This window comes from Pteropus medius, unplaced genomic scaffold, assembly GCF_902729225.1.
Source record: "Pteropus medius unplaced genomic scaffold, Ma_sr-lr_union100, whole genome shotgun sequence".
Taxonomy (NCBI): domain Eukaryota; kingdom Metazoa; phylum Chordata; class Mammalia; order Chiroptera; family Pteropodidae; genus Pteropus; species Pteropus medius.
The window spans coordinates 9,315,949-9,340,492 of NW_024351730.1; the positions used below are offsets into that span (position 1 = coordinate 9,315,949).

Here is a 24,544-nt window from a genome sequence, read left to right on the forward strand (position 1 = left end):
ATAAGAGGGGGCATGTGAGAAGCTAGTGCAGAGCAGGAGCTCAACAGACCTCACTTATTGCCTTTAGAAAGAAAGAATTCTTACCATCTCAGAAACATAGACTTTACTTTGCATCATACTTCTGGAGATATTAACAGAGCTTCTGAAATTAAAATTGATGGGTCAAACACAGGATAGTCAATTAAAGTTGAATTTCAAACAAATAACTAATAATTTTTCAGTATAAATATGTTCCAAATACTGTACAGGACTCATGCCTATGCTGAAAAATTATTTGTTGTTCAACTGAAATTTAGATTTAATTGGGCATCTTGTATCTTTAGTTGCCAAATTTGGCAACTCTACCTGAGACACAATTCATTTTACGCAGGCTCTGGAACAACAGTCTCCAGCTGGATTTATTAACACTGTTCTTGTGGGTTTCAGGGGACTTAGTCTAGTGCTGCCCAGCTAGTCCGGCAGACAGACTAGAACCCGAGGAGGCTAGACCCTCTGTCCAGGCACTTTCTTCCTGGACACACACCTTCTTCCACCTAGAACCTTCCTCTTCATCACTATCATGCCCCTTTTCAGTGGATGACTCTTGTCTTGTCATGATGTTGTAAGCAGATATTTTCCATATTTACTCCTCTCCTCTCCCTCCCTCCTCCTCTTCAACTCCTTTTTTCCTTCCTTCCTTTTCTTTGAGCATCCTTCCTTCCAGCCTTCCTTCCTTCCTTCCTTAATTTTCTTTCTTACTATCCACAACTAGTTTCTTTGCTGTCTCCTGGAGTTACCACTTAACCTAAGTGTTTTCTTCTCTGCATCTGAAAAGCAAATTTAACACTTTGCACTCACATTTCACCCCCTTGCCTGAATCATGCATTGACGCTAGATTGCTCAGAACAATCTATACAAGCAAATTGCTTTTTAATGAATAGACTTGCCTGATTCTTCCAAGTATGCTGTGATCTCCTGGTGATGGTCAGTCGTTACCCTTTGTTGAGTGCTGACTAAGGGCCAAGAACTATGAAGCAATGCATATACCTGATCTCACTGAAACTTGACTATACTATGATGTCGATGCTCTTATTTGTCTCTTATTTGTCTCTTATTTGTAGATGTTGAGAATAAGACTCAGATAAGTTAAGGAACCGGCCAAGAGCACACAACCAAGAAGAGCCAGGGATGGGGTTCAAACCCAGGGATCCAGGCTGCAAAAACCATGCTCTAACCTCTGGGTGTTTCAACCAGGAATGTTAGAACAGTGGAGAAGCCCTCTTCCTGTATTCTTGTATTTTCACACTGCAGGATTTCATCAAAATCCACGTCAGGTTTCAGTTCTATTACTTTTGTTCACATTCTCTCTCTTAAATTGCTTTAATCTCCAAATCCCTGTTATTACATTCCTTCTTATTACCACTCTGGCTTTTCTAAATATGCCTCGTATCGTGAAATGATTAAGGTCCTAACCCTAGCTCACATTTCTGAATCCTGAAAGCATAAAAGCAAAGATGCCAGAGGTAGAGACAAAGAAACTAAAATGTAATATTAGCATATCAACAATATATTTGGAGCCCACACAAAGAACCAAATGAGGTGTGATACATACAAAGACATCACCCTGTTCTCTAGATGGGGTCTGTTTATGAACTTTTAAAAGGGAGTGTTGTATTCTGAATACCGGAGCAAAGGAGTCTGTCTGCCTGAGCACCTAAGTCAATGAGATACATACAAGTTTTGCATCAAAGAAAGTTATTAGAGAGTTGCAAGTCCTGGAGACACAGGCAAGCTATCGCTCTCAAATACCTGGCTCCTTGGGTGTCTTGAGGGGATAGATTATATAGGGAAAAAATCCTTAGTCATGGAAACTAAGGGAGTAGGGATCGTGGGTGCTACTGATTGGACAAGGCTGAAGTAATTGATCATATTGTGTCCAGTTCTGGGATCATCCACAATGTCATCCCAGCTGGTCTGGTGGTTGGTTGGGCTGTTCTGCCTCCATGGGCCTGGGGCTGAAACACACCTGAAGCCAAGATCATCCTTAGTTTAAAGAAAACTTATTATCCTCATGATCCTTAGACCCAGGCTTTATTCTTAAAAAATTTGACAGTGGCCAGAACCTTATGTCCTAAGGCTTAATGATTAAGAAAGTAGGCATACAAAGGTGGAAGGATAATGGTGGATAAAGCAAGTGAGTCACAACACCATTATACTAGGCAAAACCTGTTTGAATGGGAGAAAAAGCTATCTTAAAGAAATGAAAGCTGTGTGCGGTTACATTCTCATCATGAATTTATCCTGAGATTACTGCTCTTGCCGATCGTTCTTGCTTGGGAGCCTCTGTGGTAGGGACGGCAGGAGACATTTTATTTTATTTTTATTACTATTTTTTTTAACGCCTACAGCACCTGGTATTCCTAGGTAGTCTCCCATCCAAGTACTAACCAGGCCCGACCCTGTTTAGCTTCCAAGATCAGATGAAATTGAGCACATTCAGGGTAGCATGGCTGTAGACTAGGAGACATTTTAAACTCGGAGGGAAGGTAGGTTTATCTCCACAATACCAAAGTCGTTCTCCCAGTGACTGCTCTAAGGGTGTCTGTTCTAAGGAAAAGGTCACTGATTATCATAGGCCAGAATAAGCTTGGAAGTTCTTTTCAAAGGTTACCTAACTCTGACCTGGCTGATGCCCCCACAGCTGTAGGCCTTGGGCCAAGGATTTCCAGAGCACTGGAGGCCATTGCTGCACTCTTGATAAAGGAATGGATCCCAGCTGTTAGGGGAGGCCCTGGGAGGGAGACTGGGAAGGAGCCTGTTCCACAGCCAAGATGGCCTGTGACCCCTTGGAATGCAATGCCCAAGGGTAGTTGTTAACCACCTCGAACCTGCTCAGCTTTCACCGTGTAGTATGAGCATAACTGTATGAGCCCATTGCCATATTCATTCATCCTTTCTTCCTACTTTCCAGTAATCAATTTTATGGAACAAATAGTTGTTGACTGCATCTTATAAACAAACAATGTGCTAGGAATGTAAGATACACATGATGAATGCAGTACTGTGGTTTGAGACCTAGCTGGCAGAGAAAAACAATAAATAAGTAAACACCTAAGTAGGTCATTATAATTAGAAGTATATTTGCTAGGAAGTAAATGAAACATAAGCTCTGGGGTAAGCTTCGAGGTCTCTGGTTTGCCTAGGACCCTTTCAAGGCCCCGAGGGACATTGTGTATGGGTTGGGGCTGGGGCTCAGGCTAGCACTTTATGCATAAGCTCACATGTTTTTGTAAAGTTTGCAAAAATATTATATTTTGGAATTCTCTTTTTTAAAGAAGGCTCCCCAAATGTACCTTCAGCCCGATTGCCATGTAAGGAGGAACTGAGCATAGATCACCACTCATATATGGAAATAAAAACTACATTCTGACCTTTTGGAGAATAGTAAATGTGAGGCAAGCCTGCAGTTGTTGTAAACAAACCCGTTCTCATTTGCCTATTTTCTTTCACAATTACTTCAGGTTTTCTTACATGCAAATAAAAGTCGGTAACACTCAGCTTAGGGTGGCAGAGAAACTTCTCCATCATTCTAGTAGAATTTAAAAACAACCATGAGAATAACCCATTATGAGTATCAGCTTATTTAGACTTTGTCTTTCTTTTTTTTGCTCTCTCAACTAGGGCGGGGAAAAAGGGCAAGAATGCCATTTTCTCCCCCAACCCAATCACTGTCCTCTTCTTCAAAATTCTCTAAAAGTAGAGCACAAAGTGGGGCTTGGAGGAGGGAGTAGAGGAAATAGACTGTGACAATTACATCCTCGGACATGTCAATTAAATTAAAAGTTAAAGTAAAATTCTGTATGGGAAGGAGAAAAAAGTGCCCTGAGGCATACTAGGAATTATAACTTTTCACCTTCAATCTCTCAGGAGAGTTAGGTAGGGAGAGTTAGAGAAAACCCCATTTTAGCCTTGTAGAAGCTCAAGAGATGAGAGCAGAGGCGAGTTTTAAAAACTTATGTCATGGGCATGGATCACGCAGAGCAATCGCTAGCCATCACCTCACATAACTTTACCAGTGAGTACTGCCTCAGTGTAGTTTGGCTGAAGGACTTCTTAGGTACTCAGAGTTGGCATAGGAACTATTTTCTGGTTTAAGTTCACAGCGTTTTAATTGATAGGACTTTGATCTAAGTTACCCGAGTGCCTATATTTTGGTCTTTGTTCTAGCCTGCCTTTTAGCTTATGGCTTACCCCAGTGATTCTTTTCCTTGGTATGACGGAGATGACTTATTATCACCACACAATCCATTTACCCTTTCTTCTGTGGTTTAGAAGTAATAGAAATTGGGATTGCATTTCCCAGCCTCCTTTGCAGTTATGAGTGGCCATGGGACTAGACCATTACCAATAGGATTTGAGCCAAATTTGTGACCTTAAAAAGAGTGGAAACTGCCCTCCTCTCACCTTGTTCTATCATCTCACTGAAATGTGGATGTGGCAATGAAAGCTCAGACAATCATCTTGTCCACAAGAAAGAATCCAGGGAAAGAAATGCAGAGCAACTATAGAAGAAACTTCCTAATCTGAAGATTGTGGAGCTACCCTGTCCTTCTTTAGTGGTTTTTCCTCCCGTCCTGTATTCTACTATGATACCATCAACTGCACCACTCCCCTCAAGTGCAGCAAGGGAACCTCAGCTTAAAAACTATACAAATGAGGTAGACACACATCCCATGCTCTGTTTGATGAACTTTTGTGTGCAGACGAAACGCCTAGGGTTCTTGTTAAAATGCTGAGTCTGTTTCTATAGGTTTGGGCCGGGACCTGAAATTCAGTATTTCTAACAAGCTGTGATACTGATAACACTGGTCTGACCACACTCTGAGAAGCAAGGATCTAAAGCACTGAACCTAGCTTCTAAGAGGTCCTTGCTAGCACTCCACTTTTAGACTGCAGGTCCCTTTAGGCCTTTGAACCAGGGCACATCTTCCCTTCCATCCCTCCTCCTACCAAAGGCCAGTCAAAGACGTGGGTCCTTTCTGGTGTGGTTCCCGGTCTCCTTTCATTGGCATCTGCATGACACTGCTGACACCATGTCTGTCTTGGGCAGAGTGAAAGGCGTGTTCAGATGTGCATTTCAGACAGCAGTCCTAGAATTTGGCAGGTAGTGTCAGAGAAGTTACTCCCAGGTCAGAGTCTTTATACAAATGCTCCCTTCTCAGTAAGGCCTTTCCAGGCCACTTTCTCTAAATTTGCAACCCTACTCTGACATTTTTTTATTCTCCCCATCCCCTTAAAGAACTTATCACCATCTAACATACTATATATTTTACGTGTTTATTTTTATTTGTTGTCTGTCTCCTCCCACTGCAATGTAAGCTTTTGTCTATATTGAGAGGATGAATGATAGACAGGTTTTGCTCAGTAACACAGAAACGGGAGCTCCATAAAGATGCCTGCAAGGAGTAGCAATACGAAATGGTACTGCTATCTGGGGTACCAAGCAGGTCACCAAGGCGTGTACTCAGACATCTCAAATGACACAGTGAACTCGAGATCTCCAAATATCTTGCTACTGTGCTCCTACCACTGCCGCCGATCCTCATTTGTGGGAATCTTTCTGTGACAGCTATCATCCTCCCCACAACTGGAGGGTAGATATTATTACCTCCATTTGATGGATGAAGATACTGAGGCTTAGAGAATGTAGATATCCAAGAGTTGGAATATCAATCCAATTTTATTTCACTCTGGAGATACAAGTATTGGATGTGGAAGTCCCAGCGTGGAGCTAGGTCTGCAGGTGGAGGTCAGATGGCTCCAGTTTGGGGGAAATAAAGGCCGAAGAGGCTGCAGAGCAGGCAATGCATGTACCTTCCAGAGTTCTCCATCCCAGCAATCCTGTTCTTCTCACTCTTTCTCTGACCATGGGCATTAGGCTCCTCTTCCAAGAAACTCCTTCATGACACTGCCAGTGTCCTTCCTTCTGTGAAACAGGTTGTTCTGATGCTGCTTCACCCTCACCCACTTTCAGCTCTTCACAACTCTATCTCCCAGAAATGCCGGACCACTGGGCCCACTTGATAGGCCCCGCCCCTTACATGCTCTCACCTGGAAGTGATGGCAAAGAAGCATAGACCAAGCGGGTTCACACTCTGCCACCCCTCACACTTGCCAATACATTAGGGGTCACCCCTTCACCCCTTAACTCATAATTGCTGCAAATGTCAGTAAGTATTCAGCACAGACAAAAGCATGGCCACTGATCTTCTGAGGAAGATAATTTCGTTAATCTTTACTTCCATTCAATTCTAGGAGAGTTCACTGACTGCCTGCCAGCGAACCTGCTCAGGATTCCCACCTAGGAGCGGGGGTTGCGGGAGAAAGTACTTCAAGCCAAGGGAAGGATTTCTGCCTTCTGCTTTGGTCTTTGCCCCCAAGCTGTTATTAAAGTTTGCACATGTCCTCAAACAGAACCCACACCTGTGACTTGCACCTTCTAAACAGTGAGTGCTCTGCTTCCATTATTAAAGTGTCTCAGCAATTACAGTGACAGGGGAGAGTGCCTGAGAGATGCGCTCTGGAGCCCCTGGACAACCTTGCTCTCCCTCTCCCTGTGACTGACACATAATCATGCCCTGTATTTAGAGATCACCTTTCTCTGAGGAACTTGAATGGCTTTCTAGACATAATCTCATTCATTCTCCCAACAGCCTTATGAGGCTGACCAGAAACAGGTATCCTTTGCCAACCTTTCCTGCCCTGTTTCCAGAGGAGAGAAGTGAGACTCAAAGAACTGAAGGTCAGCATGAGTCAGTGAGACAACTAGTAATAAAACCTGACTCTCTGTTCAGCAAGCTGTCCATTCATCCCTTTCTGACAGCCCGAAAGAAAAGGGGGATTTTTATATCTTTATATACAAGGACTTAAGAAAAAGGTTGGTTTTGTGAATGTGCTTTTCTTTCAGAGTAGAATAGGTAAGCCAGCCTAAATAAAAGACGGAGAACTCAGGGTTTAAAATAAGTGAAAAGCAAGAAGACTGGGGGCAGGCAGAAAAGTGTGGTGGGATGGGTACTAAAGCTCTGAATAGTTCAAATCTCAGTTGATTGTCATACCTGAGGTGTGTGCTCTGTATCTGGTGTGAAACACAATGAACCATGGTCCATGACTCATATGCAAGGACTGATGCCCCATTTATTCTTCAGGGTTCATTGATTTTTGAAATATTCAAAACAAAGGCAGATGGCTGTGGTTTATGGTTCTGCTTTCTCAGATATGGCTGCTCAGATGCCCAGGTTATTGGTTGATAAGTAAGGAGTAGAATGACAGTAACGGCTAACATTTATTAATCAGTTACTCTGAGACAAACATAACTATTTACATGCTTTATATTTAATCCTCCCAACAATTTCATGAGGTCATATTATTATCCCCATTTTACTTTTGAGAAAACTAGGCTTAAGGAATATAGTTAATGGGCTTTGCTAAACTGTTCCTCTAATATTCCCAGAGCTGTTTACATGGTTCTGCAGGGAAAGGCTCACTAATTCATACAGGACACAGTTCCCTGATGGATATTGGAATTTTCTCCTCCCATGAAAGCAAGTGAAATGTCAGGATGAGTAGTCAATACTAGGAAACATATCCTAATTTTTAAAATTCAGTGACAACTTCCTGTCCAGAGAACTTCAACTTCCTTTTGAAAACCTAGTGACAATTTCAAGCATTTAGAGAAGCTCTAACAAGGTCTAGCATAAACTGTTTTTTTCTTTAGTCTCATGGGAAGTAAGCTTTTAGCCAAATGATTCAAATAGTATTTTAGAAATAAATTTGCAATAGCTAGATTATAAGTCCTTCGAAGCAGGGAGTATATTTTTTATATTTCCTAGGACAGGCACTCACCTTTCCCTCACTCTGCACCTGAAAGGGCTAATGAGAACTCTGTACAGCTGCAAAGGCTGATAAGGCAGGCAATTCGAGAGAGTGGGAAGACCTTTAGATTAGGAATCAGGAGATCTTAGGCAAGTCATTTTGTTTCTGTGTCTCAGTTTCTTCATCTGTAAAATGAGAGTTCCGACAAACTATTATTCCATGACTCTAAGAGCCTACTCTGAGGCTCAGAAAATGTTTATTACTGCTGCTAAATGTCAGGGGAAGAATCGATGCCTCATTTTTATACCCTCTCTCTATTGCTTCCACCCCATGTATGTCACAGGGTCCCTCCACTGCTTTACTGCCTGTTAATAAAGCCAGAGACAAAGAAAATGGACTTGTTCATGTCACTTTTCTTTGACAGAACTAAAACTTCAGGAGGACAGGAACTCTGTCTGTTTTGCTCACCAGTGCATTCCCAGTGCTTAGCACGTAGCAACTATTCAATAAATATTCATAAAGAAAGAATGAATAAATATTCGTGAAAGAACAGGTGCATACTGGGACATCTTTGAGAAGTCAAGAAGGGGAGATACCTTTGATTACAAAGAATTCAATTACAAAAACTTTCTTGAGGACATTTTAGTTTAGAGATCTTTAAAAAAGGTTTATAACTTTGAAAGTAAATGGAAAAATATGGATAGATGAGATCCCGAAGAAATACAAATGGCCAATGAGAATATGAAAAATTGTTTAACCTCCAGTAAACAGAGAACCAAGAATGAAAAAACAACAACAAGATGCCACTTCTCTCTATCAAATTAACACACACATATACAAATAAAAAGACAATATCCACTGTTAGAAGAGATGCTGTTGATGGATATGTAAGTTGGTAAAGATCATGGAAAACAATTTTATGTTTCTCTCAAAATTAAATATGAATACCATTTGGCTATCTGCTATGGTCTGATGTGTCAACAAATTTCATATATTGAAATTTAACTCCCAAGGTAACAATATTAGCAGGTGGGGCCTTTGGGAAATGATTAGGTCAGGAAGGCAAAATCCTAATGAATGAGATTAGTGCACTTATAAAAGAGACTCCAGAGAACTAGCTCGCCCCTCCCACCATGTGAAGTTATAAAAAAAGACAGCTTTCAATGAGGAAGTGGGTCCTTACCACTTCCTGCACCATGACCTTGGATTTTGAGCTTCTAGAACTGTGAGAAATAAATGTTTGCTATTATAGGCCAATCAATTTATGGTATTTTTGTTATAGCAGCTCAAACAGACTAAGACATCATCAGTTCCTCTTCTGAGTATCTCTTCTATAGAAATACTTATCATGAACTTAGAGATGTATAGGAAAGATGTTTACTGCAGCATTTTATTTAATAGTAAAAAACTAGGAGCAACCTAAATGCCCAATAGGGGAGTGCATTAGTCAGAATGTACTTGGTTATGTTGTGATTTAAAAAAATCAATGGCTTAACACAGCAAAGGGTGAGTTCTCACTCACTACAAGGTTTGCTCTGTATCCAGGCAAACTCTAGGACAACTTCTTTAATATCGAGATTCAGCAGTCCAGGCTGTCTTGATCGTGTGGCTCTACCATCTCCTTGTGACCTTCCCCACTGTCACAAGGGATAGACTGCTGAACGGTCTCACACCAGCAATTAAATACTTCTGCCCAGAAGTGACACAAGGCTTTTCCACTCTCAATCTACTGGCCAGAGCTAGTAATATGGCTCTGAGTAACTGCAATGGAGCAGCAACTATAATCCTCTCACATATAATCCCCTCAGAGGAGAAAGGAACTTGATATAGGCGAGCACGGAAAGTCTCAACCCCAGGGAACGGCTAAATGGAATACACTGCTCTGGAATATTATGCAGCCATTAAAGAGCATTAGGTGGCTCTATATTTAGTGATAAAAAGATCTTTGAGCTTCGGGACTTTAATAAGTAAATGCCTTAACCAATTTGATCTCATGTTAAAATGAAGTATGTTTGTATACTTTTACATGTGCACAAATGCATAGCAAAAGGTCTGTCTAAAGGATTCACCCAAGCAGTGGTTAGTTCTGAGGAAAAGAGCTGGATAGGAGAAGGATCCATATAGAAAGTATTTTTCAGTTTTCACTGTGTACCTTTTTACATTGCTCACCTCTTTTAAAATGGATTGTATTCATATATTTATTGTAACTTAAAATTGTTTTTACACTTAAAAAAGATAAGTAAACTCATCTGAGAACCTTGTCTCTAGGAGCTCTTGAAAAGGCTTCAAAAAAATGTTTTTCCAAAAATGCAAATATATCAGTTTGAGCCATGGCCAGAAGTTCTTAGGCATAGACGATACTTAGAAAATAATTGTCTTAGGTCTATTCCTGGGAACAGATTCTGACACTCTGAGATTTCTTGGCAAATGTTTGATGAGGAGTGCACTCAGTCAGGAACAATACCTGCAAGGAATGACAGAAGGAAGATTGGGCAGAGAGTTACATGCAGTTCTGTCACGCAGTTACAGTGCAGGTCTCAGTCAATCATGCTGGTTACTCTGGCCCTTCCAAATTGAGGCAAGTGAGCCCTCCACATCCACCAGACATTAGTTGGGGTTGCTTAGGTTGGGGGTGTAACATTGTCCAAGGGTACCCAAAGAGAGACTGAGCTGAGAACTCTTAGCCACCAACACTTCCAGCAGCTGGGATAATGCGGGGGAGGTGGGGGAGGGAGGTGACAACTGGGACCTCACTACCATTGCACATATACCTTCACCTAGAGTAACAGTTGACCTAATTGAACAGTAAGAGCTTGATCTGGGGAGCAGGGATCTGGGTTTTACCTAGCTAGCATAGTGCCCGTCACGTAGTAGACATTTGGTGAATATTTGTTGAATGAATGAATGAATGAATGAATGGGGTTAGCTCTGGCCCAGGCTCATAGAATCCTGAGGAGCCTGTAAAGTGGTTCAGGTCCCAGGATCCCTATGGCTTAATTTCCATGCAGTGTAGAAACAAATCAAGTTGACTCTGGGCCTCAGACTCTGGGCCTCGCCCTGTTTTCTTTTAATCTCATTGTGCTGGAAGGAGTCTCTGGAGGCTTCAGGGAGGCTGAGAACCCAGATCATGGATCATCCGTGCTTCTAGCTTCTCTTCCTTCTCCTTCCTTCCATTTGCCCCCTCTCATCATTTCTCTGTTCCTCAGCACTTTCTTTTCTGGGCATCCAGAGGAAATAAAGCTCTAGACAGTTGCTTTGCTGCTAAAGGGTGGCCCTGGAGAAAATATTACAGCCATCGAAGCAGAGAGTTGGAGTACCTAAACACACCTTGAAATACATGCTCTGACTCATAAGACACCAGCTGATTACCGGTTATAATGGGCTGAAGCCTTGCAATATTCTAGAGCAGTGCTTCCCATATTCCAATGTGCATACAAATACCTGGATGTCTTGTTAAAATGCAAATTCTGATACAGAAGGTCTGGAGTAAGGCCCAAGATTCCATGTTTCTAATGAGCTTCCAGATGATGCCCATGTTTCTAATGAGCTTCCAGATGATGCCCATGGACCACACTTTGAGCAGCTGGGAATTTAGAAAGAGATTATAGATATATGTCATTGATTTATAGTCATCATTATACATTACCATTAACAATTGACCACTTTGAGCCTGCTGGGCACCGGGCTAAGTGCTTTGAATACTTTTTCTCACTTAATTTTTGAAGAGCCCTCCAGATAGCTATTGTAGAAGACAATTCCCATTTTACAGTAGGAGGGACCGAGGCCCAGAGAGATTAAGTAACCAGCCAGCATATGGTGAAGTCAGCCTTTCAAACCAGGTCCATCAGAGCTCCGGTCCTGAGTTCTTAACTCCTCTATAGAAAAGCATTGCTTTGAGCACCCTACCTGTGATTATGTTTTCTGGAAGGCCTCTGCCCTTGACTCTAGTTTGCTGAGAATGGAAAGTATTGGAGTCTTGAACAAAGTCTTTGCATGGCATCCAGAGTGGGAGATTACGCTGATTTGAGAGGCTAACCTGGCCGGATTGGCTGCCTGTGTGTAAACTAATCTCCCTGTGCGTCAATCAGCATTTTGGAGCCAAGGGCATGAGTGCGCCAGAGCCACACCGCCGGCTTCTGGCTGCGGAGCAGAGTGCGCAGCTGCGCAGCAATGGAGCCCGCGCGTCCCCTCTCCTCAGTTCGGCTGCGCGCTCATTTCACACATGGCCGCTGCGCCTGCCTTCCCGGAGCTCAGCTGAAATATTGCTTAGCTCAGCCTTGAAATCCAACCTAAATTCACCCCTTGGGCCGGTAAATACTTCCTCTCCAGATGCTCTTCCCCAGACGGAGATCGAGTAATGGAAAATGACAGGCTGAGCACCGGGACCTCGCGGGTAACGTTGAGCTGCAGCCAGCTAGCTGAGCGTGCTTCTCCCGGGAAGACCTGGACCCGTGAAGGGTGGAGCTGTTTTCTTGAGGCGGATACTCATAGGTCGAGGATCCACAGATGCACCCTGGGGGGAGCAGGGAGTTTAACTTATTTTCAGGCAGAATGCTTCTTCAGATTTGGAGGTTCTCATTGCTGGGGTAGCTCCTACTTCTTAGAGAGTGGGATGTGGGGAGGTGGGGAGTACTGGCCTCAACATCAGAGTCCACTGTGGCAAATCTTAACAGTTATGGGAATTTTCTTAGGGTTTAAAACAAATTGAGGTATGAAAAAACACATTTCCTAGACAAAATGTTTTTCTGTTCAGCCTCCAACCCATATAGCATTCTCGTCAGTTTTAGAAAAAATGCTTTTTCTGGAGCAGGGCAGCAAATGGAGGCAAGACAGGCAAGTGGAAGAGGTTGCGGCCAGGCACAAGGGTTCCGGCTCGGTGAGCAGAGCATGGCCTGGCTTTCGGCAACATTCGTGCCACTCTGTTGGTGCCCCCTTGTGCAGTGAACAACAGCTACAACCGTATCAAGTGACCAAGCTTCCTTTCCTCCTTTTTTTCTCTATATATTGTTTATTGAATATCTTCTCTGTGTTCCATACTCTCTGGCCCTTCCATCTACCCTCCCCATTGTGTCGGTAGTGAAAATCTAAAGACAAATAAGACACCGTGTCTGACTTCAAGAGGCTATAAGTTCAGTAAAGAAAGCAGCCATGTAAACAGATGAACCCAGGATTTTGATATTTAGGACTGAATGATTCATACATGTTTAAACTCGGAATCAGGCTGATGCATATTAGGAATAAGAGCCTAAGAACTTATCTCCTCAGAAACCACTGCTTAGTTGTGGAAGGTCTTGGAAGTGTAAGACGTTTGCTGTCTAGAATCCTGACTTCTCTCTGAGAATCTCAGTGTCAACAGAGAAGACACCTCTGCTGTATGAGCACCTCAGTGGGTTTGCAACAGCATGTTTGGGAGAGGGCTGAATTGCTCTGCTATTGAGAGAAGGAAATTAGAAACGGGTTGGGGACATTGAGGGGTGGGAGAGGAGACAGAATGACAGAACTCTTTGTGGAAGAGAGGCCAGAGAAAAATCCTCATGGAGGATGAATTTTTAAGTTATATCTGCTGTGAGGGGTGCTATTAAAATCTTTACTCCATAACGCCCCTTCTTGTGCCCACAAAAAACCCTATCATTATAGTCCACTCATAATTCCAAACTGCCTGGGGTAAGGGGAGGAGACCAAGGAAAAATTTAGTTCCTTTTAAGTTGTCATGAGTCAAAACCATAGGCGCTAGAGGCGAAGCGGACCATGAGAATATTATTCTATCGGCATTCACACAATTACTGGGAAAGTTAGATTTCTTGAGCTGTGGAAGTGGAGATTCAAGGCAATTTTAGGCAGCTCTTAAGGAGCAGGGAGGTTCTAGCTGATATCTAAGTTGGAGTAATAATATCCATAAAGTTGTTTGTCATGTTTTCAACTCAGAGTCATGTTTAAATGCATACAACAGCCAGGTAGGTAAATGGGTAAAGGAGGTTGGATCTGAAACAACAGGGAGTGGTGGGGACTGGGGCAAGAACACAGGTTGCATCAGAAGCAGACAACTGCCATCCAGATCTAGCTGAGCATTGCCTGGCAAGCACACAAACTGCCCGTTGTCAGATAGTCCACATTTTAAGAGATTCCAAAAATGTAGATGTTTGAGAAAAACCACCATTTTTTAAAAAGTTAACTAATCTAGAAAATATTTTAAACTTTAAGAGTCAAGCAAAAGATGTCTCATGCTATATGCAGTTTGTTTTAGAAGACAGAGAAGATCCACTTTCAGAGCAAGTAATGAAATGAATGGCATTAGTAAGTGAAAAATGGTAGGAAAATTTCTGACCTTAAGTCCTAAATTCAGGGGTCCAGGCTCTGCTTTGCTACTAATTGTCTGTGTGGCCCCAGTGAAATAATTCACAACCTCTGGTCCTTAGTCACTTTGTAAAATGAAGGTATTAAATCTGACACTCTTTTAGAGGTGGAGTTTCCATTATTAAGGGGGCAGAAAGGAAGTTTAAGCTCTGGAAAAACAAACCCGGGGTGTGTTTCAAAAAGTATTGAATTCATTGACGTTTCTTGTGTGTCTGTAATTCATCATGGAATTCTTGCTTACTTTGAAAAAGTAAACACAAACTCCCAAAACACCTTAATTACTTTGCCTGCCTGAGAACAATGCTTTCAAAGTAGGAGAAGAGCCCCCACGACAGGGAGCTGTGTTACTGACACTATCAGCTGGTGAGGTACAGAGTCTGTCAGTGATGATAAGAGCACTGGCATATTTCCTATTCATGCTGACACTGTTCCAAGACGGGAACTTAACTGATGTTTGTTCAATAATACCCAGATATGTCACAGAATCCAGGGAGCGGGGGAAGTTCGGTATCTTTTGTCAGCTTAGAGTAAAACCCTGGGGAAACTATGTCACAGACTGTTGCAGATGTTCTGAGATTAAATGATGTTTCCGTGAAAATGTATGAGGCATAGGCTACTGGTTTGCCTACTGGCAAACTGCCTTTTGTTGGATCAAGACCCTCATACCCTAATCCCCAGGCCACTGGAATAAACAGTCAGTGGAATCTAGGCCTCTGAGCTTTATGTTAAACACCGGGACAACCCTAGACTCTTCAGGAATTAATCAGGTGTAAGGATCCCAAAATGATGAGATAGGGGAAAGATGGAGTAGGCAGGAGGATGCGAAGCATCAGCAAAGACCGAGTGGGCAAGAGGAGACTCAAACAGAGCACTGAGATGGAGTAATTTTAGGAGGCAGTACTGTTTATGGAACATTTGCCTCTTGATAGCTACTGTCACATTCTAGTCATTAGACTGCATTTACTCGTGGGTTGTAGAAATTACTTCTCATGGGAAATGAAAGTAATTCTTTTTTCAAAGGATGCTTTGTTTTCTAGGTGAAGAAAGTAAAGCATATGATGGTGCAGCGTTCATAGCCGACATTCCCTGCTAAGTCAATCCTGGTTCAAATTCACTCTTAGCATGACCGTATGAATAAGTAACCAAGAAATAATAATGATAATAGTAACAGCTACCACTCGTGGAACACTTTCTATATGGCAAGCCTTAAGATGAACATTTACATATGTTTTTTTCAATTAATCCCTAAAGATAACCTGAGCACTCTCATTAGGCCCATTTTACAGATGAGGAAACTGAGGCTTGAAGAAGCTAAAATATTTACTCAAAATAACACAGCTAGGGACTCAAACCTGTCTGGCTCTGAAGCCCATTCTTACAAGTACTGATCTCTGAATATAGTACATTTGTTTGAGAAGTCCTGTGCCATTCCTGAAATAAAATCTCTCCCAGCAAATACTGTAGGAATGTGAGAAGTGATCGAAACATAGGAGAGCACAAAACAGACAACGGTATTTCTGAGATTGGAGTAATCCATGTGGCTTTCAGCTTTAATCTATTATATCCAAGAGGAGGCACCTGCTTCCCTTCTGCCCTCCACATATCAGCATCCAAAGCTTAAAATATCTGCAAATTAAAGTGAGACCATGCTGCTGTCTGAAGAAACGAGAGCTGTAGCTTCTGTTCTCTGCCGCCTCGGCCAGCCGAAATCCCATTCTTGCCTTGTTAGCATTTATATAAGATCTCTAGATGTAGCACCAACATACCGTACCTCACTGCCCTGGGTATTCTTGTCTTGATTCGTTGCAGTGAAGTCACAATAACTGGCTCCATTTCTTCCCTTCATACCCGATAGAATACCAGGAGCTCCCTGGGCTCTAACTGCAGTCTAGCGTCAAGCCAGGCTCAATCCCACCTGAGCGATAATGATCATTAATTAAATCCTTTTATCCTTTGTAACCCGTTTTGCAGTTTTCAAAGAGCTTTCAGACACATCTTGTTTTCCGTGATATAATTCGTCAATGGGACACCAGTGAAAAATCAAATGTGTCCCTGTCCATCGCACACCAAGAGCTCCTCTCTTTTCTCTTGAGAGGAGGGCACGTGGCTGGACTTCAGAAGGGTTTGGTTTTTGTTTGTGGTGCTAGAAGGAAGAGTGAGGGGCCAACTCTTCTCCCTCCCAACTGTAACTCTGTTGGGATCAGGAAAGTTATCAAAGAAGAAGAAGAGGCAAGAGCCACAGTGCCACTGGTGATGTGGCTTCTTAAGCTTGGGTTTCTCCTCTGAGATGCTCACTTCATGGAGGGCACAGGGCAGGGGCCTCTTGGTTCTCTAGGGCCCGCATTTCCCCTCCTTACACTGCACTCCCCTCAGTCTTCCAGCAGCTCTGAAGGATGTGTTTGCCATTGGCCAGCAGTCTCTCCCTGGGCTCAACGCATGGGGTCTTCCCAGCCCATGGATCCCTCGATTCCTAAGTTGGGCTCCGTGTCATCCTTAAATAAAAGAAGAGAAACGTTTCCTTATAGGAAACCATACAGAGAATGTCGTGCATTGTTTAGCCAAGCATATTAATGACGCTTTGGAGATGGCAAGGGAAGCCAGAGTCGAATTTGGAGATAGATGCCAGAAGAGTTGAATTGCTCTGCAAAATGGTTCCTGGAAAATTTTTCTATGCTGCTGAAAACCAAGAAGAGGGCAGAGCGTGGGGCATGAATTACAATAGAAGGCAGTTACCGGTTGCCAGAAATGGCCAAAGTGATTCGCAGAAAGTCCAATATTTAACTTTTAATTGTTTGCAGGGCTGTGATGTGAAGTCTTCTGTTTCCCCAAAACCAGTGTAGCCTGATTTATTAGCATGTGCATGAAGCGAGAAGGGTTTCATGACTAGAAGCAGAGGAAGAGAACCACCTCAAGAGTGAGAGGTAAGCGGGGCAGAGTTTGAATGAAGCCAAAGTTTCCATGGAAATGTGATCCCACCCGGGCATGGGATGGAGAGGGGACATGAAATAGCAGAGTAATGGGGACACTTTGGGGATAACTCATTGGTCCTGTGAGGAAGACAGGGTCAGCGGTAGTATATCCTCTTTTGACAGGTAAGAAAACCAAAATCCAGATAGATTACAGTACTTGCCCAATGTCACACACCGAACAAGTAGGGAAGTACAGATTAGAATGCAAAACCATGTTCTATTCTTAGCTTAAAAGTTCTCATTATTTGCCAGCTAAAAGGCAACCAGAAAACAATAATCAAAAAGTAAATAAATGCCTTCTATATAATTCATTATAACTCATTACATCACCAGCTTTCTCCTTACTGTGTCACTCTACTATAAACTCCACCATCAGTGAGACTTGGAGCAGAAGGGAAGGAAGGGTCATTTCAATGCAAGAGACATTGCCAGAGCAGAAACACTAGGCAGGACATCATAGCAGCAAACATGGGATGGGTGGGCGGAGGATTGGGAACTTAATGAAGCAAGTGGGTGATCTGCCTTGACCAGGTCACAGCTAAGCCCAGGGGAGATGGGGGTCTTTACAGGGCATGTGCTATATATCTGTTGGGAAGACAAGAAGAGATTCCCAGTTCTCTGCATTTGTTTTTTTGCTCTGCAGAAATCCTGCTGGGGTTCTCCCAGTTTGGCACAATACTCCATCTGACAGGCTGCCTTCTGAAACCTCCTTTCAGCCTTGTGACCTTCTCCTCCATTGACTGTTTCCTCTACTCTGAGGACCCGTGATTTGGGCTGTTTGCTTAATCTTTCACCACTAGAACTTGTCTCCTAGGCTGAGTTCTTTGTGGGCATTACTGGGTAATTGCTGGTTGATTCACTGATGTTTTCACCATGAAACTTGTGATACTCACATGATTCTGAACAAGAACCAGGCTGAACCCGTGTCATCTGTCACTTGTAGGTAGCCTTGTGCATTTCTCCCAGCTACACACTCCAGTAAATAAGCATGGTGCTGTCTCCTGATGGCTTCTGTCCCTGGAACTGTCCCTGATGGCTGCTGTTCCCGAGGCTATCACCTAATGACTTTCTTCCCAGAGGCTGTCCATAATTGTCTCTGTCCCTGGGGCTGCAACCAGAACTCTATCTGGTGCTGAGAAAGAAGAGCAGTTGAGCCATGGAATTATAGGAGAGAGAAGCAAGGCCCTCTGAGTTGGCATAGGACTCCATGGTTGGGTGACCATACATCGTTTTGTGTCTGGGATGCTCCCACATAAGTCTGTTGTCCCACTGTAATTATTAATAGCATCTCCTTTCCAATCTCAAAATGTCCCGATGGGATGATAAAATATGTACGATCACCTAACTTTAGTGATCATCTAAAGGAGTAGTTTTCCAGCTTTTATTTAGCCTGGAAGACTTTTTCTTCAACTTACTCCCAATGCCTGATATGTAAAACAGAAATAGGGAAGCTCTTCTGACTGAAGGGAGTAGAGGAGGCTGACCCCCCCAACACACACACACATCACGTGACCCCTTCATTACTGTCGCTCCCACCTGCTGTGCCAGCCCCAGCCAATGGGAGTCTTAGAGCTCAATGCACCACCAGTGATACCTGCTATTTTAATTTTACACATGAGGGAACCAGAACCCATAGAGAGGTAAAGGGGTTATGTAACGTTGTACCGCTAGTTAACGAAAGAGCCCAAGTTAGAAATCTATAGTGATATCTCCACCAGGCCACGTCTCCTTCCAATTTGCAAATGGTCTTAAAACTAATTGGCTATCTGCCTAATTTTGTGCTAGAAGTCCACAAAGCACAATAGGGGATTGCTTTGTGCTGAGGTAACTTGCTGTGAATTGTGTATGTATTATTAAAGTAAACAGTGCTTGGGGACAAATGCCTTTTCTAGAGACTGTATCCTTGAAAATATTTGGATGGACTTCATTAACCCCAACAAGCAGCCCTCAAAAAGTCAAACAGGAAGCAAAGCTCATGCTCTTGTACAAAATAACACACTTGTCCCTCACAAGGCCTCCCCAGCACAGAACCCTCCCTTTGTCCTAGCTCTTCGTTTGGCAAATCTAAATGGAAACAGTGCCCTATCATGGAAGCATATGGCTTCTCCAAGCCCCTCGTCATTTAAATAGCTGTCCACCTTCCGCTCTACCTTCTGCTCCCACCAGCCCTCACCTGGAACCCAGCCAGGCAGTTTCAACTTGAACCCTGTGCAAGAAAAGCAGATACTAAATGCAAATCAGAAAGCAATGCAACCATTTTATGCCCTAAGGAAGGCCAGCAAGAGGCAAAGTCATGTGCAAGGCAGCCTGCTTGTGGCAGCTTCTGGGTGAAGGGTAGGGTTCTGTTTCTTTTATTTTAACCTTGTTTTAGCTTGATCCAGGCACCGATTGTCAGGGGAACACGAGCCTATAACTCTGGCCCACACAAACCAATTTGTCCTCAATCAGAAAGCAATCATTTCCTTCTCCTGTGTAGAAGAAAAACAGCTCAACAAGGTGGGGCTGCATACAGGCTTGTCCTTGCCCTTCTTACCTGCTGACTCAGAGTATTTGCATAGCTGGGATTCTGAGGAAACACCCAAGTCCATCAGTGCAAAAGTTCTGGGTAATCTATGCAAAGTATGTTTCTTTAGTTTTGAGGCAGAGAGAACCAATGGGCTGACATAAGAAACAATAGTAGAAATAAAATCTAACACTCTGGGGTGGTTCCACTACTTCAAGCCTGACTAAAACCCTCTCAGGTGAAAGCTAAGGAACAAGATTTAAATAAAGATGATTTCCCCAGTTACTCAGCAAAGAAGTGGTAGCATGAGGTTTTGAGCCCACGGAGCCCAGATCCAGAGCCTGCACCATAACAACCAAACCCGGGAAACACGTAAGCCTAGCAGAGGCACTCATAATCACTAGAGGCGCTTGTCAAAATGCATGCTCTGATTCAGAAGCTCTGGTATGTCAGACACCCTGCATTTCTAAGAGGCTTCCAAGGGACGCCAGTGTTGCTGCTGGTCTGAAAGATCTAGAACAGCAATCAGCAAACTTTCTGTAAAGGGCCGGATAGGAAATACTTTAGGTTTTGTGGGAGAGGTATCGTCTCTATTGCATATTATTTTTATTTTTATACTATCTTTGGAGTATAACATCATCCTTAGCTCTTGGCTAGGGCTGCATTTGGCCACAGCAGCAGTGTGCTATTCCTTGACCTGGAGCTCTGTAGGTGGTGAGGTCATCATGCTGACAGGCCCAGGTGGAAACTATCTCCAGACAGTGTACATGAGCAACAGTCGGATTCTTCAGCTAGGTATGGTCCTGGGGACATTAAGAGCCCAAGCAGGCTGTCTACACAGTGGCCAGTTTTGGTGACAGAGAAAAGGGAGGCTGACCTATGCCAGAAAGAATCCACTGAGATGGTGAGGGTTCTAGACTCACAGGCATGTGAGAGAGAGAGGGCAGGAGGACTAGGGGACACAGGGCTGGAGGGTGGAGGAGAGCAGGAATTTCCACACACATTACTGGGCTTTTGCCTCTGGTGAAGCAGTGGCGGAAGGTTATCTAGGGGCTCCAGCCACTGGTGGGAGGGAAGTCAAACCCCAAGACCCCATTCAACTCTGAGTTTAAGATCCTGTGATGCTAACGTGTGAGGCTAATCTGGTGCTGTTATGAGATAATCTGCACACACATGATCTGATTCTCCTGGTGTTTATCAGGAACCACATCTCAGAGCAGCTGCTGAGTTGGTCCCTTTATCTCTTGGCCCAGCCAAGGAAAAGGAGGCCGAAATGAGGACCAAGCTCCTGAGCCTCCACCGCTCTGGGGAAGAAAGGAAATAGCCCCAAGTTCCAGGCTCAAAAGTTATAAGTGAGGATCCTCTGCTCAACAGCCTTCTCCAGCCCCTGGAGAACACTGGTGCTTTCCATCTCACTCATAACTTAAGAATGAGGTGAAATTATCTAAATTCCAGGAATTCATTCTATAAAATAATTATGAATATGAATATGGATTTTCCCCTCAGTGCAGAGAAAGGGCTGAGTAATTCATACACCTCTGTGCTCCTCTCTGGTTTTGTTTGTCCTTTTAATCCCTCTCCTTTCTTTAATTCCCCTTCCTTTGACATAAGCAACCGTGCTGCTGTGTTCAAAGTGTATCCTTTTGTTTGCATGGGCTCTTGCAAAATGCATCTTTTGTATGCATATATGTTTTCATTCGCTTAACCAATATGGGTACATAACTTATTCTATTTCTTGCTTCTTCAACCACCACCATGTTTTTAGGATCCAGCCAGTAGCTATGCATAACAATATCTGTTTCTTCTAAATTCTTTATGAACTCCGCAGGCTAACAAATTTTGCTTTTACACTCTTGAGTGATACCCACCCAAGTTATCCCTAACTTCTCGGGATCACATACAGAGCTGTGATGAAAACTCATACTTGTCCTTCTATGGGCATGGTTAAGAAATTCCTTGTGGTATCTATTCAGGAGTGAAATTGCTGGGCCATCCGGTGTGTGCACATTAAATTTGCTTGATCTTGCCAGATGACTGACTCTCCAGTAAAGCTGCACTAGTCCATACTCCCACCAGCAATAGATCAGGGTTCTTATCCCTACATCTCTCCCAGCACTTGACATTAACTGCCTTCTAATGCTTCTAGTTAATAGTTGTACTCATGAATTGGAACATTTCTGCATATGCTTTTTAGCGTTTGGGGGTTTCTTTTTTTGTTAATTGTTGGTTTCTATCTCTCATCTGTTTTTCTAATGCTGCTGTTGATTTTTATCTTCATTTGCAGGAGTTTCTGGTATAGTCTAGAATCTAGAGATCGATCACTAGTGAGTTTTAGGCATCGCTGGTATCTTCTCCCAGTCTATGCCTTGTTCATAGTATTGTTTATCGGACAGAAATCCTTAAAATTGATATAATCAAATATATTAATTTTTTCCTCATGGCTTATTTTTTTTTTTTTAGTATTACACACAAAGTCCATCTACGGTCACAGATCACAAGCTATTCTCCTGCATTTTATCTTATTGTGTGATTTTATATATCACATTTAGGTCGTCACATCATCTGGAGTTCACTCTTTTTCTAAAAAAGGTAATTAATTAATTAATTAATTATTTTTTATGCCTACAGCACCTGGTCTTCCTAGGTGGACTTCTATCCAAGTACTAATCAGGCCTGACCCTGCTTAGCTTCCGAGATCAGACGGGATGGGGCGTGTTCAGGTTGGCATGGCCGTAGAGGAGTTCATTTTTTAGCGTAGTCATAGAAAAGGTTCTAATATTTTTTTTCCCCAGTTTTCCCAATATTACCTACCTAACAAACCTCCACTTTGTCATATATTATGTTCCTATATATACATAGGTCTGTCTCTGAGCTGGTAGGAAAGACTTATTGCTAGTGATATTCATCATATTATTTAAATGTTTTTATTAAAGTATAGTTGTCATACAATATTATATTAGTTTCAGGTATACCACATAGTGATTCTACATTTATATACCTTACGATGTGATCACCACACTAAGTCTAGTAATCCTCTGTCACCGTGTAGTTACTATACCGTTGACTATATTCCCTGTGCTGTACACTATATCTCCATGGCTTATTTATATTATAACGGGAAGTTTGCACTTGTTATTTTTTTCACCTTTTTCATCTATTTCCCACCCTATCCCCTCATTGTAATATTACTTTAATAAACTTGCAAACAACCCTGATGTGCAGCAGCTGAGAACTGATTAAATCAGAGTACATCCATACAAAGAAACTACCATGCAGAAATTAAAACTGATGTAATAAAAGGATGCATAATGAGATGGGCAGTTCTGCCTTGTTGCTAAGTAAAAACAGCAGATTCCAAAGTAGCTTATAGTGAATGATCTGAAGTATGTAATACACCATCTATGCACATGTACATAATTGGTAGAGTAAATACTCAAATAATATTGGTAGTTCTTTATGAACAATAGGATTGTGATGACTGTTGCGTAAAGGAAGGGCCTAATGAGAGAACATTAGAGAAATGTGGCTTACTAGTGGAGCCACATTCTCAACTGCAAAGTCCCACAGTGGTCTACTGTTATCAATGATAAGGTAAATAGGCAATGCGGTATTGGAGATCGAAATTTCTCAAACTTGAAGGTGCCTATTATTACCTGGGAATCCTGTCAAATTGCAGCTTCAGATTAAGTAAGTAGGGAGGGACCTGAGCTTCTGCATCCCTAAAGCACTCCCAGGGGATGCTGATGCTCCTAGTCCGGAACCACTTTGGGTAGCAAGACCCTACATAGTCGATTCAACTATGTGTCTGCTTACCTCACAAGAGAAGGCACTGAGGAAAGGAGCCAACAGCCTTTATAAGTTACTTGGACGCAAAGACTCAGAATGGAGGCTTAGTTTATGTATATTTATGTTGTCTTGAGGTTATTGTTTTTGGAGGGGGCAGAGCATGGGGGTACGTATATAAGAATTAAAATATCACTTTCATCAACAGTAAATATAGCAGACATTTTCCTGACTTCTTCCCCTTTTCCTCCCCAAAGTTGGGTTTAGCCACCCAATCGCCTTCCCAGTGAGCCCTGAGGTAGAGATAAGAAAGAAGGTAAGAGCCATTTGGCCCTAGGCTCGCAGCTGGCCTCATGACAGGGCTCACCTGGGTAAGGCAAGGAGCAACTATAAGCCCCCTCAGAAACATGTCCCCTGATGGTGAGATGGGTGCATACCAGCTTCAAGTCGAGGTCCCAAATTATCACTGAGAAAGGGTCGGTGACCTATATCCACCCAGGTGGTTAGAAAGCCCCTCCCTGTTCACTACCCTCTCTCTGTCCTGCTGTTGCTTTCCTGCCCTGATGACTTGTTTTAAATGAATGTAACCACAATTTTATTTCCTTTACCAAACTTCTCAAAATCGCCAGTACGTGCATATTCTTCTTAACAGGCCCAGCAATTTTAACTGTCAACATGGGCAAAGGGAACACACACAAGAAAGAGAACTTGCACGGTAAAAATCTGTTGACTGGTTGTCAGCTCACTATGCAGACTCTACAGAACCCCCTATAACATTTACTCATGGGCATCTGGAACCTGGTCATCAGCATATACAAACCCACGTTGTCATTACTATTTAACCAACACTTATGTCACATATCATATGGGCCAGATACAAGACTAGGTACTTTCAAATTTGTTATATCGCTTCATCTCTAAAATTCGATAATATAATGAAAATATCAAGGTTCAGAGAGGCTAAGTAACTTGCCCGAGGTAACACAACGTATAAGTGAGAAACCCCCAATTAGTAGAAAGAAGGTGACAAGTGGATTGTGGGAATATGTTGGTGAGTTTGTCTTTAGCGGAGTACTTGGCTCAG

General features: G+C 42.8%; 2 pseudogenes; both read right to left on the minus strand.

Moving 5' to 3' along the window:
• Positions 1-2,378: 2,378 nt before the first annotated feature.
• Positions 2,379-2,497, minus strand: LOC120588711 (uncharacterized; annotated as a pseudogene).
• Positions 2,498-22,296: 19,799 nt separating this feature from the next.
• LOC120588540 (uncharacterized) lies at positions 22,297-22,415 on the minus strand (annotated as a pseudogene).
• Between the last annotated feature and the right edge of the window lie 2,129 nt (positions 22,416-24,544).